The following is a 14,551-nucleotide window of genomic DNA, read 5'->3' as shown; positions in this document are numbered from 1 at the left end:
AAAGCAGGCTTTCATTGGGATTATGGGATGTAAAATGCCTGAAGGTTTTTGCCTTTGATAGCAGACCTGCCATTGCATCCACACAGGGTTTGTCTAATAAATTGTATATGTGCTTTCCAGCATCCTGATAACTTCCCTCCCCCCAAGTCCTTGCTATTCTGAAGTGTTGTGAAAGAAAACTGTTTCTCTGTGAGTTATTGCTGTGGCAATCATTAAAACGTATATTCAGCATGCTTGTTGTTGACCATGCGGCATAAAGAGAAGAAAGTTGAAAAGGTTCTTCAGGAAGGACTTAATAGTGTGATATTTGCAATTACATGGAAATAAGGGAGTTGCAGAGGGTGTGGGGAAAAGACCACAGTTGGATGTTCTCAATGTCTTCAAGGGGATGTAGTCACTTATCTTCCATCTGTTTAGGGTTATGTAGCTAAATCCCCTCCCTGCTTTTGGAAATAGTCTCAGCCACTGAAGAAAACTGAGCTGCTGTTTGATTTAAGGTTTTGTCTAATTTGGCATGTCAAATTATTTCGAGCCCACGAGAAGGAGGAGGACATGCTGATGACAGTGTGTTCATGCCTGTGTATCCAACCAATGTGTTAGGCTAGGAATCCTTGCAGACACAGGTGAGTCTAAAGCTTTTTCCTTCTGTAAGGGAACTGGGCAAGAGGAATCATAAAAACACGGTAATGGCTTGCTGCCTGATCAAAACCCTAATTCATCCAGGGGACAGCAGGTTTCTGGTGAAATTTCCTTGCTGACTTTTCTATCAGCCCATTTCTAAATTTCTGTAAGTTTCATGCTGTAAAGACCAGAAGCAGAGTTGTTTTGTAGTTGCGTGTGGGTTTTAATTATAGCAGGCACAGTATTTCAGACATGCCAATGCTTGTTTTTATGTTGGGATCCACATGGCTGCATTTTCTTTCCAGGGGTTGGGAAAGATCATTTTCTTAGTCATATTTCTCCCAGATCTACAGCTGTGCAGATGAAAAACAAAAAACAACCCACAAAACGCCCCTTTACTGCTGCTAACTCCCTTCCTTCTGAAGCCACCACAGCTCAGGTAAGTTCAGTAGATAGCAAGTGCAAGTCAGGGTAGGTAAAATCATAGTGCACGTTTGGTGCCCATGAGATTCTTCACTGACCACCATGCAGAGAGGTCATGTCAGTCATTAGCAGCAAGAAAATCCAAAGCCTCCCAGTCTCCACCCCCCTTCCCTTTTGGCTGTGCCTGTTTCAGGCTGCCTATTGTGCAGCAGGTTGTTTGCTATTTTAAAAACTCACTAAAAATATGAGGGCAGCAAGCAGCGTATAGCTGTGTACATAGAGACAGAGCTGTATGTTCTTGGCTCATATCTTCTGTTCAGCAGAGGTTCTTTGGGGTTAGGTGCTTTGTAAAGATTTGTTTTTGTTTTCAACACCCTGTGTGCTTCCACTCCACTCTGTTTTGCAGTGCTCGGCCATGCAAAGTGATGTTTCCGAACAGGGCACCGGGGGAGAGGCAGCCCAGCAAAGCTGCAGGTAGAGCAGAACTCCCTGCCACTGTTTTCCATATGTTCCTCTCTATGGGGGCCTGGCTGGATCTCGACCCAAGGAGGAAGCACAATGGAAACTTAATGGAGAAGTGAGTCCCACCCTCAGGTATATGAAGCAGCCAAACGCTTTTGTTCTTATTCTCTCCGGTTTTATCACGTTTCTGTCCGGGGGAGTGGGGTGTGTGTACTAGAGACAGCATGTTCATCCCCTGCTCTGCCTAAGTCCACAAAAATATCTCCTAGTGCTCAGCCTGAATTTGCAGCTCTTCAAAAGAACCTTCCCCTATTTCCTCCTTTTTGTTGTTGTTTTCTTTTTGTTTTAAGTTGGTTCACATTGATTAATCATTTTAGAAATGTTGAGGGCTGGGATTGTGAAACCTTTGCTGGCAAGAATTTTTCCCCTGGAGTCAAGGAGACTACTCATTAGCATGACTACTTGCCAGCGTGAGGGAGGGATTCACAATCTGGACGTTTGTAGTTTTAAAAATATGTCTCTATTTAGCTGATTTGAGCAGCTGAACAGGGCTGGTTATGGAAATCAGACTAACAGGCTGTCACACTCGGGTGTTTTACTTCAGAATGCATCTGTGGTGAAATAACGTATTTTTACGTAACACACACATTTAAAGAGCATTTCATTTGCCTGACCGGTGTCTTCAACCTTGCTTACACGCATTGTGTGATACCCTTTCAGCATAAACCAAACCCGCTGTTGTTAAACACCCTCTCCATACCCCTCTTAGCTTACACACGGTGTAAGGGTGTCTGAGGGTCAGTACGGGCAGGGGGGTGGCACGGGGCAGCGGGGCAGATCTCCCACAGTTGGCGAGTGCTGGCAGGACACCGGGGTTTGAGCCCAGTGGGGTGAGGGGTTAGCGAGTGAGGAGCTGGGCAAGGTTGTGTCTGCAGGACACAAAGGTGGCATGGACGCACCTCTTGCTCCTGCTTGCAAGAAACAAAACTCCGAGGAAAGATGTCTGGCTCTCTGACAGAAAACCCTGTGGTTTATATTACACTGGTTCCCTACTGTGAGTCAATCCCTCCCTCTTGTTTTTTCTTTTTTTCTTTTTCTTTTTTTTTTTTTTTTTTCTGAGGACAATTGAAACAATTCTGCCTCTGCTCTGCATGGCTAACAGCAGCAGTGACCTTCAGGCTTGCCACTTAAAAGCGGTGTGGGATCATCGCCGTGAAAATTCAGAACAACGCTATCGTTCCCTTTCCCCCATCAGCTCCACCCCGCTCCGCTGCCCTTCTCCCTCTGCCTAGCGGGGCCATCCAGCCCGGGTGCTGGGCTGCTGGAGCACAGGAGTCCCCTCTTCTGTCTGCACCTCCCTCCACCTTGCACAAAGCTGACAGGGGGATTTTTCACCTCCTCGCTTTCCTTTTTCCTCTTTGATTAACTTTGGACCAGATGGCCAGTCCCCAATCTCTCAGCATGCATTTGACTGACAGGAGCCTTTGATAAACCTCATAAGAATGAAGTCATCTTCAGGTCACCTCCTCTGCCTGGCCTTTAGCATCCTGCACATACCACCATTATCTGCTGAATAGGAGACAAAGGAAATTAGCTCCAATTCCCTATCATCCCCATTATTTCCACACTGATTTAAACAATAAGGCAATGAGATGCCCTTCACTTTCCTTCGAAAGGTACAAATGTCAGCTGTTAAGAAATGCAAACAAGAGGGTTCCCATGTTAATGGATGGGCTTCTTTGTAAAGCCATGAAGTGGTAAAGTGGATTTATTCACCGCCTGCCTGGAAAATGCTTAACACACTTCTAAACAAATTCTTTAACCACTTTTATTTTATACACAGTGCAGAGTGCTTGAGAAGCCTCATTGTTTTGGTCTGAATGTATATAATGAGGTGATACATCGCTCTTAGTTTTTTTCCATATGCAGTTATCAGAGCTTCCTTTGAGACAGTCCTGAACCAAAACCTTGGAATCCACATTCCTTGATATATAAAAAGGTTTCGCTGTGTACGAATCCAAGCACTGTGATGTAGGAAACTACCTCCAATTTGAAGGGAGGAAAGGAATTTGGATGCTCTGGACAGAGGACAGAAGAGCGTGAATAGGAACGGAATCTCTCCAGGGATTTGTAAGCAGTTACCCAACATCCACTTGGCTATTAACCTTTTATCTGAGAAGAGAAATAACAATACACCATAAGAAGTGTTGCCCCAGGGGTATTTCAAACCAGGTATGCTAGAAAATATCTTTAAAAATACTCCTTTTGATGACATTTCTTTCCCAAGATTGCAGTCTTCCACTTGAGTTTTGACTGGCAGTTAATTCTGGATTTTTGGCAACTGCAAGTACCTGAATGTTTGGGCACTTGCATGAAACCAGCCTCCAGATCACTGGCACACCCACATACATTGCAGGAGATTAAAACAACAATGATCTCCAAATTAACTCTTGGGAAAACTGGCCTGTAAACTGTGCTTTATGTGGAAATTACTTTCTTTTTCTTCTTAGCTTACTCATGTCTCTCTCTCGTGAAGCAGTCAGGATCTTGCCTTTGAAATGGGGCTCACTATAGAGTCATCTCCTGGGGTACAGCTGAAAAGCACCACACAAGAACACTTTTTTTTTCTTTTTTCTTTTTTTTTTTTGCCACAGAGCAAGGATCGTACTGCAAGCTAGAAACTGAGCTGTATTCCCGTTGCCTGGTATGAAACATGGGAGCAATGACAGCATGTCAGGTCTAGAGGCTGGTGAGCAATGGTGACCACCTGGCATGCCAAGTTGCTAGAGCTTGCCTTGCTGGGCAGTCGGGGGGGGGAAAAAAGTCATCTTGGTACCCAAGTTAGGCATGCAGAGAAGTCCAGGCTGCCTGCTTGATGTGTTGTGACTGCTGCTCACAAAGGGTAGGGTCTGAATCACTCCTTGCCCACTGATCTTAGATGCCATTGTAGCGGGGTTTCTGCGTTAGGCTCTTGCGTCGGGCAGCCCGAACATGGCCCTTTCTGTTTTAGAGTCCCAGGTAGTGTTTGCCACCTGCCTTTAGCCACTGATAAAGCCTGGTGTTTTTCTTCTCAGTGTTATCACGGGTACCTGCACTTCACCAGCAGCAGAGAGAATTCTGATGATGATCTTGGCTGATCTGTGCTTCTCAGCACACCTGGATAGCCTTCACCATAAACTCTGTGTCTAGAGAGTGGTGGCAGAACTGCAGCAGAAGAGATTTTAAATAAAGGCTCTGTCCATTCAAATTCAAACGTACTCTTGCTGCCGGAGGAGGGCATTAATATGGAAGTCAGGTAGCACCTTTCTTTTTTTGCTTTAGAAGAGTCTTTTTTCTGGCTTCCCTTACTAGTATAAGAAGATCTATATTGTGGCACTGCAGTAAAGGATTCCCATTCAAAGCTGGGCATATAAGAAGTCCACTAGTTGAGAGAGGGCTTCAGAAAAGTAAGTTAAGCCTAATTAATGAAAATATTCATTCTTCAACCATTCCTGCAAAATTCAAAGAAATGTTTTGCTCCTTTCGTCTTTCCAGCTGAAAAGCTGCCAGTGCGGCCTGCACCATTAAAGGACTCCACCTGCTTTGCCATTATACCTTGTTCCTCTTTCCTATATATTCCATTCATAGTGGTGAATCTTCAATCACCACAATTTTGTTGGTGCTGACAAGAAAAGGATGGTCTGACAGCTCTGGAGAACCTGTAATTCATGTTACTTCTTGAAGTATTTGATTAGCTAACATGAAAGGCCAGATGCTTGCTTCCATTTATCAAGTCTCCCCTTTTCCATGCTGGTGCTTCTATCTTGATAATGACCGACTTTGTCACCAGGCTGACTTTTTTCTGACCCCCTGAGATCAAGCTGGTCAACTGCCTGAAGATGGGCACCAGGCTTAGCTAGCTAGAACATGGCCTAGTCTTGGGATTTACAGAAACAGATGGTTTCTGCCCCTGTGATCAGCAGCCTTGGTAGTATTTTTAAGACGTCTTAAGGCCCCTTTGCACTAGTAAAGGTGGGAAGCTCAACACATTTCCATACATCCTGCTGCATGCTTTCTGATCAAAATCTGGAGACTAATTCAGCTTCTGGCAACAGTTATGAGTTTGGCAGCCACAAACCTTCTTTAAAAGACCCTGCTGTATCAGGGTGCAGACCAAGGTGCAAAAGCATTCCTCTGAAGAACTTCTTTTCCTTAGATAGGGAAGACTGAGTTGTATGGAGCCAACCTATGGTAGTGATCAAAACTTGTCTGCAGTACTAAGTTTTGTGGGGTCATTGGGTTTTTTTGAGCACAATTCTCTCCCATGAATTGTGTTTCACATAGAGCCTGTCACTACTTGAGGTGTTTGGCTGTCCACCTGCAGATAAATGGACAGACCAAAAATGTGGACACATCTACTGGCACCAACACAGTTTGACTTAGGTCACTTTAGAGTAGATAATCAAGTCAGTCTGAGGAAGCAAGAACACGGCAAAAACTCTAATCTCAAGGTTTTGATTTTTTTTTCTTTTTAAGCAGAAGTATCAACTATCTGCAATTCAAAGCGAGAGGTTGAGGGTGGGGGGCTTATGCTTCCCATTTTGCTTTTAAGAAGGTCACAGTGAAAGCTTGTGATTTAATTTTTTGCATGGAACTGCCTATGACAAAGACAATGACGAGGGGTTTGTCAGAGTGCTATGAAAAGAGAGAGAGAGAAAGATCTCTGTTAGATTTTTAAGGTATATTTGAAAGAATAAAATAAAAAAAAATGCTTTCAAATCCTCAGGGACTTTCCAATTTATCAAGAAAGACACATTCTTCCTAATGAAAGGTTACTGACCTTCATGAATGTGACAGTTCAATTACAGCCCATTCATATGCAGAGCAGCCGTTGATAAAGGATTTAGGAAATGTGACTAGCATAGCAAAAAAAAAAAAAAGGGGGGTGTGTGAAAATGTCTAGAAAATTATTTTTTATTGTGGAGCAAGAAATATAAATAAGATTCAGTCAAGTAGTAGAACCTTTTCTTCTCTGGCCCAGCAACCCATTAGATTTGCTTCAGTGAATACATTGACTTTTCCCTCTTCTTTTTCTACTAATATTTCTGTCTTTTTAATCCTCTGAACTACTAAACCTAACAAATCATAAAGCCCTTGGGGTGCTGAGATGCAGGGTTTCAAACATTTTTTCCCTCTAACTGGCAGAGAAAGCTGGAATGTGTCCTAATGTTATTTTAAGTGCTTGACTAGTATTTAAACTCTTAAATGGATGGAAAGTTAAAGCAGCAGCAAATGCACATGCACATACATGTACCCCCCCTCTCCCTTCCTTTTCCTTCCACCTTCTCCTCCCCCCTGCTTCCCCCCACACACTGAGCTTGGCCTCTCTGAGGCTGTTAATAGCCAAAGCAGATATTGGCTAGACTCTCTGGAGCCAGCCTTCAGCCAGTGGAGGGTGACACCTGTGAGCTGATGTTTGTTGAACTCCTCCAGGTGTAGGAAAGATGCTTAAATTGACATAAGGCAGGAGCTGCAAAAACAGGCAAGTATGTCACTCATACATACAGCTCCCTGGAAGATCCCAAGGCCAAGTTGTTGCGAAACAACTAGAAAGAAAGAAAGAAAGATGTTTTACTTGCTTTGAAATAATTCCAGATTATCTGTTTATCTATCCGCATGCACACACACACTCGTGGATCTAGGGCTACGCGTGGTGTGTGCACGTGAAGTATGCATAGAAAATACCGTAAGGCGAATGTCCCCACATACACAGCTACAAACCTACCTCGTATTTTAAGGTGCTAGCAGGCTGAGCAGTTGTGGAGTTAGATAAGGACAGTCCTTTGCTCAGTGTAAGCTCCCACAGGTGGTCCCAGATGGAGCAGCTATGGTGGAAGTTCAGTGCTCACCTATATTTAAGTTAGGTCACGATGATATGGAAGGCGTCGTTCTTCCACCGAGCAACCAGATTCTCGACTTTAAGTGCTCAAACCCAAGTGCAATCAGATGGGTATGAAGAAGTGCTAAAATGTCTGCAGAAGCCAGAGCCAAAAGACATTTCCTTGACCTCTGCTCAGTAGATCTGGGAAACGACACACGAGTTTCTGAGAAATGAGCAGCTCGGTTAATCGGCACTATCTCCGCCCAGGTACAGGGCTGAAACTTTGTTTTCAGGCTGGGAAGGACTGCAGGGATGGAGACCATGAGATCTCTTCTTCCCAGTGGGGCAACCGTGGGGAGAAGAGGCTGGTGCAGAATATTTCCTACTTCTCTCATGACCGATTATGGTTTCTCTGAGGAAATTTCAAGACCTATCCCCAGTGGATATTTTAAGCACCTTGCTGACTGGGTGCTGACATTTCTATACATTCTCAGGAAAGTCCTGAGGGGCCTTTTCTTGAGGTCATGAGATTTTTCATCACTGACTGCTCTGCAGACTCTCAGCCTCTGCGTCTCATGTGGGTTTAGGTGATCATTGTAGAGGAAAGAACACTTCCTTGTCCTTAGTCTAATTTTAGATCAAGGGCTGGCATGGAACTGGCGTTGGCAGCATTGAGTGATAATGTCTCATAGCAATGTATTCAAATAAAGTAATCAATCTGTCTTTATTGGTTCTTTCAGATGACTTTGAAATGTGTAATTCTAAGGTATTGAATTATGGAAATCATGGTAGAAATTACCAGGATCCCTTTGGAATGGTCACATCCTGGCTTCTCTTTTAAGCAAAAGTTATTCTGATCAAAGGACTTTGTAAGGCAGAATGCTTTGTTCTCCCTTTTGTTCAGCCACATACCTGGGACTTTCAGGAGGGTGTTAGGAGGCCCCAAGAGAAATGAATCCAATACCTTCCTGCAAGATCTGTTTCCAAGAAGTCTGTTGATGCAGTGTAGCGGGCAGCTCATCATCTGTTTTGGACACCCTGGATTTTTTTCTTATTTTTCTTGGTAGCATGCCGCACTAGAAGCTCTGGGCAGGCTCTAGCAAACGGATGACCGTCTCCCCTGTCATAGCTTTTAGCTCTTTCATAGCATGACAAGATTAGTGGCGAAGCCCTTTGAGTACTGGAGAGGAGCTTCCTAGTAGTGTGCTCACCACTTGCTTTTAATGTTGAAAAGAAAAACAAGATAAAGGGATTGAAAATGTTGACATTTTTAAGTCTAGAAAACCCCTTTGAAGTCTGCCTGTGCAGTTACAAGTCATTGTAGGTAGGGTCTTAATGCAGCAGAACAGTTAAACACTGACACTGGAATATTATTTTAACTGAACTCAGGACTGAATCAATTATATTTCAAGAGGAGAAAGTACAAAAACTAATCCAAGTACATTCTACAAAATTCCTTATGTCATTCCTCAAATGTTTTCTGCAACCTGCTGTAGTCTATTTTGACTATGATATGATATAAAGGGTTTATTGGAATTCATCTGGGATAACCTTTCCGCAATGTTTTGTCTTTACCTCTTGTAGATAATGCATGCCATCAAGGCTTTTTTTTCACACACCCACCCTTGTAAGAGCCACAAAACAAGACTATAAAACATTTGGCACAAAATTTTTACTATCTTTTGAAATTAGGCTTACTTTTCACTACTAGTAAAATGTATTTAATTTACTGCCAATGGCCAGTGGACAATTTGATCAACTCTAATTTTTAGATAGCTTCATTTTCATGACAGATTTTAATATTCCATTTCAACTAAAAGCTATCTTTGCTGAATGCAAAACAATAAGAATAATTATCAGTGCCAGCATCACGAGAACATTTCTGATCACGTTTGCTTTCATTAAAAATAGAGTCTTTGTTTTCTGCTTACATTTAATTGGCAGAGTTCCTTTAAAGTTTACTCTTGGCCCTGAGACTTGAGAGTGCAGTCAGGCATGCGGGGAGAGCAGCCCTAATAGGCAGCCTGCATAACCTCACCAGCTAAAGCTCATGGGCTGTGCGGGGGCTGTGCACCGGGGGAAAACTACCGCCCGCCGCCGCTCAAGCTAGCATGAACTTTACATACCGCACGCTTTGCTGATTGATTAGAAGTGTAGTCATCCTTAAAGGCGAATCAGCGAAGGACCTACAATAAGTCACAAACACAAAGATGGTTTTATGTAGCGTACTTTTATGGAACAGGCTCTTTCAGGATGAGGGCTTTGTTTGCAGGCGGTGCGAGGTGGCTGGTGACTCCTGTGAGCTTACTGGTTGGGGCAGGTTCTCCTGAATCACTTTACGTGGAAACCAAACTGCACCTGAGCAAACATTGGAAGGTGGGGAAGGAATTGCTTTCAGTTCGCAGCCACAAAAGTTAGAGTGACTTATGCATGTTCCAGTAGGGAAAACTTTCTCTCACAGCCGATTGTTTGATAAGATACAACAGCAATTAATTTTAGTGGGGCTAGTAAACATGAATTATTGTACAGCTGCCCCCCTTCTAGCTGGATTTAGAGGTTTACCTGGAAGAACAATATTAATCAGAGACTGTCTCTCAGTTACTCTGATGGCCTCAGTCAACTGGTATGACAGGTAACAAAAGCATTTGCATGTATATTCTCTATATATCTAGATAGAAAGGTATCTAGATAGATAGATAGATAGATAGATAGATAGATAAATAGATAGAGAGAGAGATAGGTAGGTAGGTAGGTAGGTAGATAGATAGATAGATAGATAGATAAATAGATAGAGAGAGAGATACCAAGTAGAGTGAGCCAAGAGATGTATGTGACAGTCCATATGTTTCTTACGGTAGGCTCACTGGTTTGTAGCCGCAGTTTCAGCTCAGCCTGGAGAGCATCAGGAACAGAAGAGCAGGTCAGTGTAGAAAAGCACGTTGTGGCCAGCGGAGCAAACTGGCCTCTGAAATGGATAGTCACTGGATCCGTTGACAGATTTCCTTGTGCAAAGTAAGGGGAGAAAAAAAATAGAAAGTTCCTTTTCCAAGCAGATGTGACGCACTGCCAACGTGTGCTAGCAGTCCTCACTTAGGCAGGAGATTCCAATATGGGCATAAATTCTGTCAGGTGCTGCTCATTAAAACTGTGACGAAGAAGATAACAGCACAGCAAGTTGTCTTGCCATTATCTGTCTGGCCTAGCTTATACTCTACGTGTCAGGGTAGAGACCACTCTGTCTCGTGTCTCAAAACATATTGATAGTAAGAACTGGATCCAGACAGGCAATGTTGGCTCCTATCCAGAAAGTGTTACAACTATATGTGTATATATCAAACTTAAAGTATTTAAACAGACCCCAACTCTGGCGTATCAAAGTGTCTAGAAAACACGTTTCTTCAAAAGAGCCTTTTCTACTTTGGAATAAGCAAGAAAAATAGTAACAGGCAAGATATATTACAAAATCTGGGCCTCAGTCCAGGAAAAGCACAAGTTTCCAAGATCCTCGCATTTTTATATTATGGCCTATATTGAGGTCAAACCTTTTTAAGGTGTGGATTTTTCTTCTGGGTACTTCAAGAGGAAACAATGTGGGTTTGTTTCCGTTTCGTTTCTTTATGGTGCGTAAAGGAATCCTGTGCTATTTGTTTTTTAAAAGATTGCAGCTTCTTTTTTATTGCTAGGTTCTATTCTTGTCCTCTCTTCTGGTCTGCAGTGAGTCTTGCTGGAGCTCTTAGGGCTGAGGATTGTGGATCCCTCCTTGAAGAGGAAGGATACTGAAACTTTAACAGACTTTTCCTCCAACATGATTTTAGCAATCAAAGAGCCTATGAAAGCCTGAAACTTCTGAGTCTCTGTTAATTTAAAACAGATTTTGCTTTCATTGTGTCTCATAACCCTACCAGTTTTCCAGTCCTCCAGTGTCTCACTATAGCCATGAGATAAATAAAGTATGAATTGCTGTTGTCTGAAGACAAGGAAAAAATATTTCAAAAATAATATTAATAAAGAGGGGCAAAAAAGCTGAAAAACTATCTTATCCTTTTGTATATGATGAGGATGGTCCTTAAAACTTTTTGTAGGATAAAGAAAACTCCCCTCAGTGGGTTCAGCAGTTCATCTCTTCTGACCAGTGAGGGAGGATGTAGCCAGGGGATTGCTGTGCTCCAAGTGCCATCCCCTTGGGGAGCAAACTGGTATCAGCACAGGTCAGTATCCAGGGCTGCTTCCCAATCCCTCTCTTTGCGTTCCTTTGAGGACAGTGCTGGGGTGACTCCAAATCAGGACTGCGTTCAGCCTGTTGGTCATGCCATACTGGTTTGTACCAGGTAAGGGTTATAGCAGATATATTATATATTACTGTTTGCCCTTGGCCTTGCTGCGTAGACACTGATGAAAATCCTTTGCACTCATCCCCCTGCCTGCCACAGTTAATCCCGTGCACCCATTCTTTTTAACACCACATGTGTATACATGCAAATGTCATTACTAATGTGCCTTGTCTGGGTTTATCTTACGTTCTCTTTGCCTTTGAAGGTAAAGGAGCCCAAGGGATTTCATACTGGGGCATGTAGTGACCATTCAGCAGTGCTATTAGGAAAAGAGAGGTAAGATACAATGGGGATGCGTCTCGTTCTAGCCAGTCACAGCAGTATATAGTCAGTCATACTATACACAGTCTATGTAGTGTAATGCTAGTGCGACTTTCGTGTTTTTCATGGATCACTGACACAGTATCAATCTTATGAAAGCAGGTAACAGTGTCATGTGGCTGCTCTATACCTTAGTAATGTGTACATCCATTGCACAGGCTCTGTCTGCACACAGATACTGTTTGAATGTTTGCATGTATTGACAGTCGGGCAGATGGGCAACACATTAGACCTACCACACATGTGCCGTGCTGATGCCCATACGTCCATCCCGAGTTCATCCAGCCTGCTGTGTGGGCTGGCTGTGGGCTCAGTGCGGTTGTGTTGGCCTGGCTGGGCAAGGCCAGTGCTGAGCTGTGCTCCTTGGTGCGCCCAGCATCGCCAGGCATCTGCAGCCTGGTGAGAAGCCTGTTGCTGCTCTTGCTCAGACCTGTCTGTGGGGCAGACAGCAAGCCTAGGCAAATGTCCCAATGCTGTTGTACAGTCAGACTTCTGGACAGGTACAAGAGGGCATCTGTGGTGAAACTGGCCCCTAGAGCAGCCTTAGTAATCTATCAGTTCTTGGCTGCCTCTCTGCCAGTTCAATTCACTATTTAAGAAGTCTATGCAGTTCTGGAGTGCCACAGAACTGGTCTGCCTTTGCTCCATGCATCTCCTCTCCTCCAAGCAAGGCCAACAGAAAGGGATACCTGATAGAAAACAGGCTGTCTGATAATCCTCAGCAACTGGAGTAGCCCTGCAACCTCGCTAGAGACACCATCATTTATAATGGAAGCTGAACTGGTGCAGAAGAGTCAGTCCTGGACTGTTTCAGGATGAACTATGTGTATTTCCACAGAGACCTTGTCATTTCCATGTTGGTTTCTGGCTTGTCCTTGAATTAAGGGGTAGCTGCTAACCTCAGCATCTCATACTGAGAAACCTGGAAAGTCCATGACTTCTACTTTTGCTTCATATACAATGAAAGATAAGGGCTTTATTTTTTTCTGCTAGAGAATGTGTGCGTAGGAAAACATCCAATCTGTCAAACTCTTCGTGACTAATAAATATTAACTGCTTCAAGTCTTCTAATTATCTCAATTTTTAAAAAAATCTGTGGCCAACTACTTAAATATTTAACCATCTGCCAAAAAGCACTCTTGGAGGTTTATTCTACAACATACAGGCAATGTTGTTGAAAATGGAAACTTTTAATACAGTGTCTAGATGAACGTGATATTGACTTTTTTCTTAAGTCAATAAAGATAGTGTGGTAAATTTTGTCAGGGTCTCCACATAATGACACCCCCAGTCTTCTCTCAACATTCCTCCATTTGAACATGCCTGAAGATCAACTTGGCACAGAAAGGTTGAAAAACTCCCTGTGTTAAGATATTGAACCGTTAGTTAACCCATGTCAAACACAATGGAGCTAGCCACAGGCCGTGCCCATTGCCTCTTCTATGTGATTCAATAACTAAACCCAGTAGGATGCATGCAGAACAAGAATAATGATACTCGTTTTCAATTCAAGCTTAGCAAAGCAGATGTATGCCAGCTGGGCTCCCAACTCGTGGTCACTTTCACTTCCTTTTGCATTCTTTGCTTCTCTTGATCTGGTGATGTCTGTAAGACTGATGCCTTGGGGGGAAAAAAGGGAAAGAGAGACACTTTGAAATCCCAGGCAGCAAGCAGGAGCAATCCAGACAGCAGGTGATATTTCAAAGCTCCAGGTCAAGATGAGTCATAAGCCCTCAGGCCTTATATCCCTTCAGATCCCCAGAAGTCTTCTGAATTCCAGAAGCTTACTGACCTCTTTAAAGGTAATAATGAATAATCAATACTACATTTGATCCCTTGCATAAAGGTATTACAACAAATGCACTACATCTTTTGAAAGGAAGAATAACATTTTGATCTTATGTTGTAAAATTGCCATGCTCAAGTCTACCTCCTGGCTCATATGCTTAATTAGGTAATGACATCCAGCTGGACTACAAAGGCTCTTGCAGAAAGCCAGGCTCCTCTGGGAATAAAGTGTCTGATAGGAAATGTTTAGACTTTGAGATCCTCTGACACAAACTGATGTTTCTGAGGAGGATTCTATGTCATGTCCTTTTTATGGTGTTCAGCTTAGTACAGAGCAACCAAAGCCCGTTCTCAATACAAAAGACATGGATTTTGGGGGGAGACAGAGCAGATTCCAGGTCCAGTTTCACCAACTCATGAAGAAAATGCCATTTGGTGAGATTTGGCAGAAGGTTATAGAAGTGACCTGTGGAAGGTCAGACTTACTTCCCTCCTTTCCCCTCGTTCCTCCTTTCCCACCGATTGTACTTTCCCTCTGTTTTTACATTAGAAGTGTCTTGTGAGACATAAAGGGTGAGTGACATTGGCTTGAGCTGTCCCCTTACTACTCAGGGAAAGTAAGAAAGTCTTTTGGCTATGGAATATAATATGTTGTTTTACAGATGTCTGAGCACACACAGACTATGAAACTTCATTTGCTACCCAGCCAAGGCAAGGAGCCCTGCTGAATTCAGGAAGAAGTCCT

The 14,551-nt window shown here is 43.2% G+C and overlaps 1 long non-coding RNA gene across 1 annotated transcript; it reads left to right on the top strand.

The window, feature by feature from the left end:
- Window positions 1–408: 408 nt before the first annotated feature.
- On the top strand, window positions 409–4,108 carry LOC130146859 (uncharacterized). The gene is made up of 3 exons (XR_008821037.1): window positions 409–623; window positions 1,451–1,638; window positions 3,436–4,108. It is a non-coding gene; the product is annotated as an uncharacterized LOC130146859 (long non-coding RNA).
- The last annotated feature ends 10,443 nt before the right edge of the window (window positions 4,109–14,551 follow it).

This window comes from Falco biarmicus, chromosome 3, assembly GCF_023638135.1.
Source record: "Falco biarmicus isolate bFalBia1 chromosome 3, bFalBia1.pri, whole genome shotgun sequence".
Classification (NCBI taxonomy): domain Eukaryota; kingdom Metazoa; phylum Chordata; class Aves; order Falconiformes; family Falconidae; genus Falco; species Falco biarmicus.
Note: the sequence above shows the minus strand (reverse complement) of the source record. Positions and strands in the feature narration are given on the sequence as shown.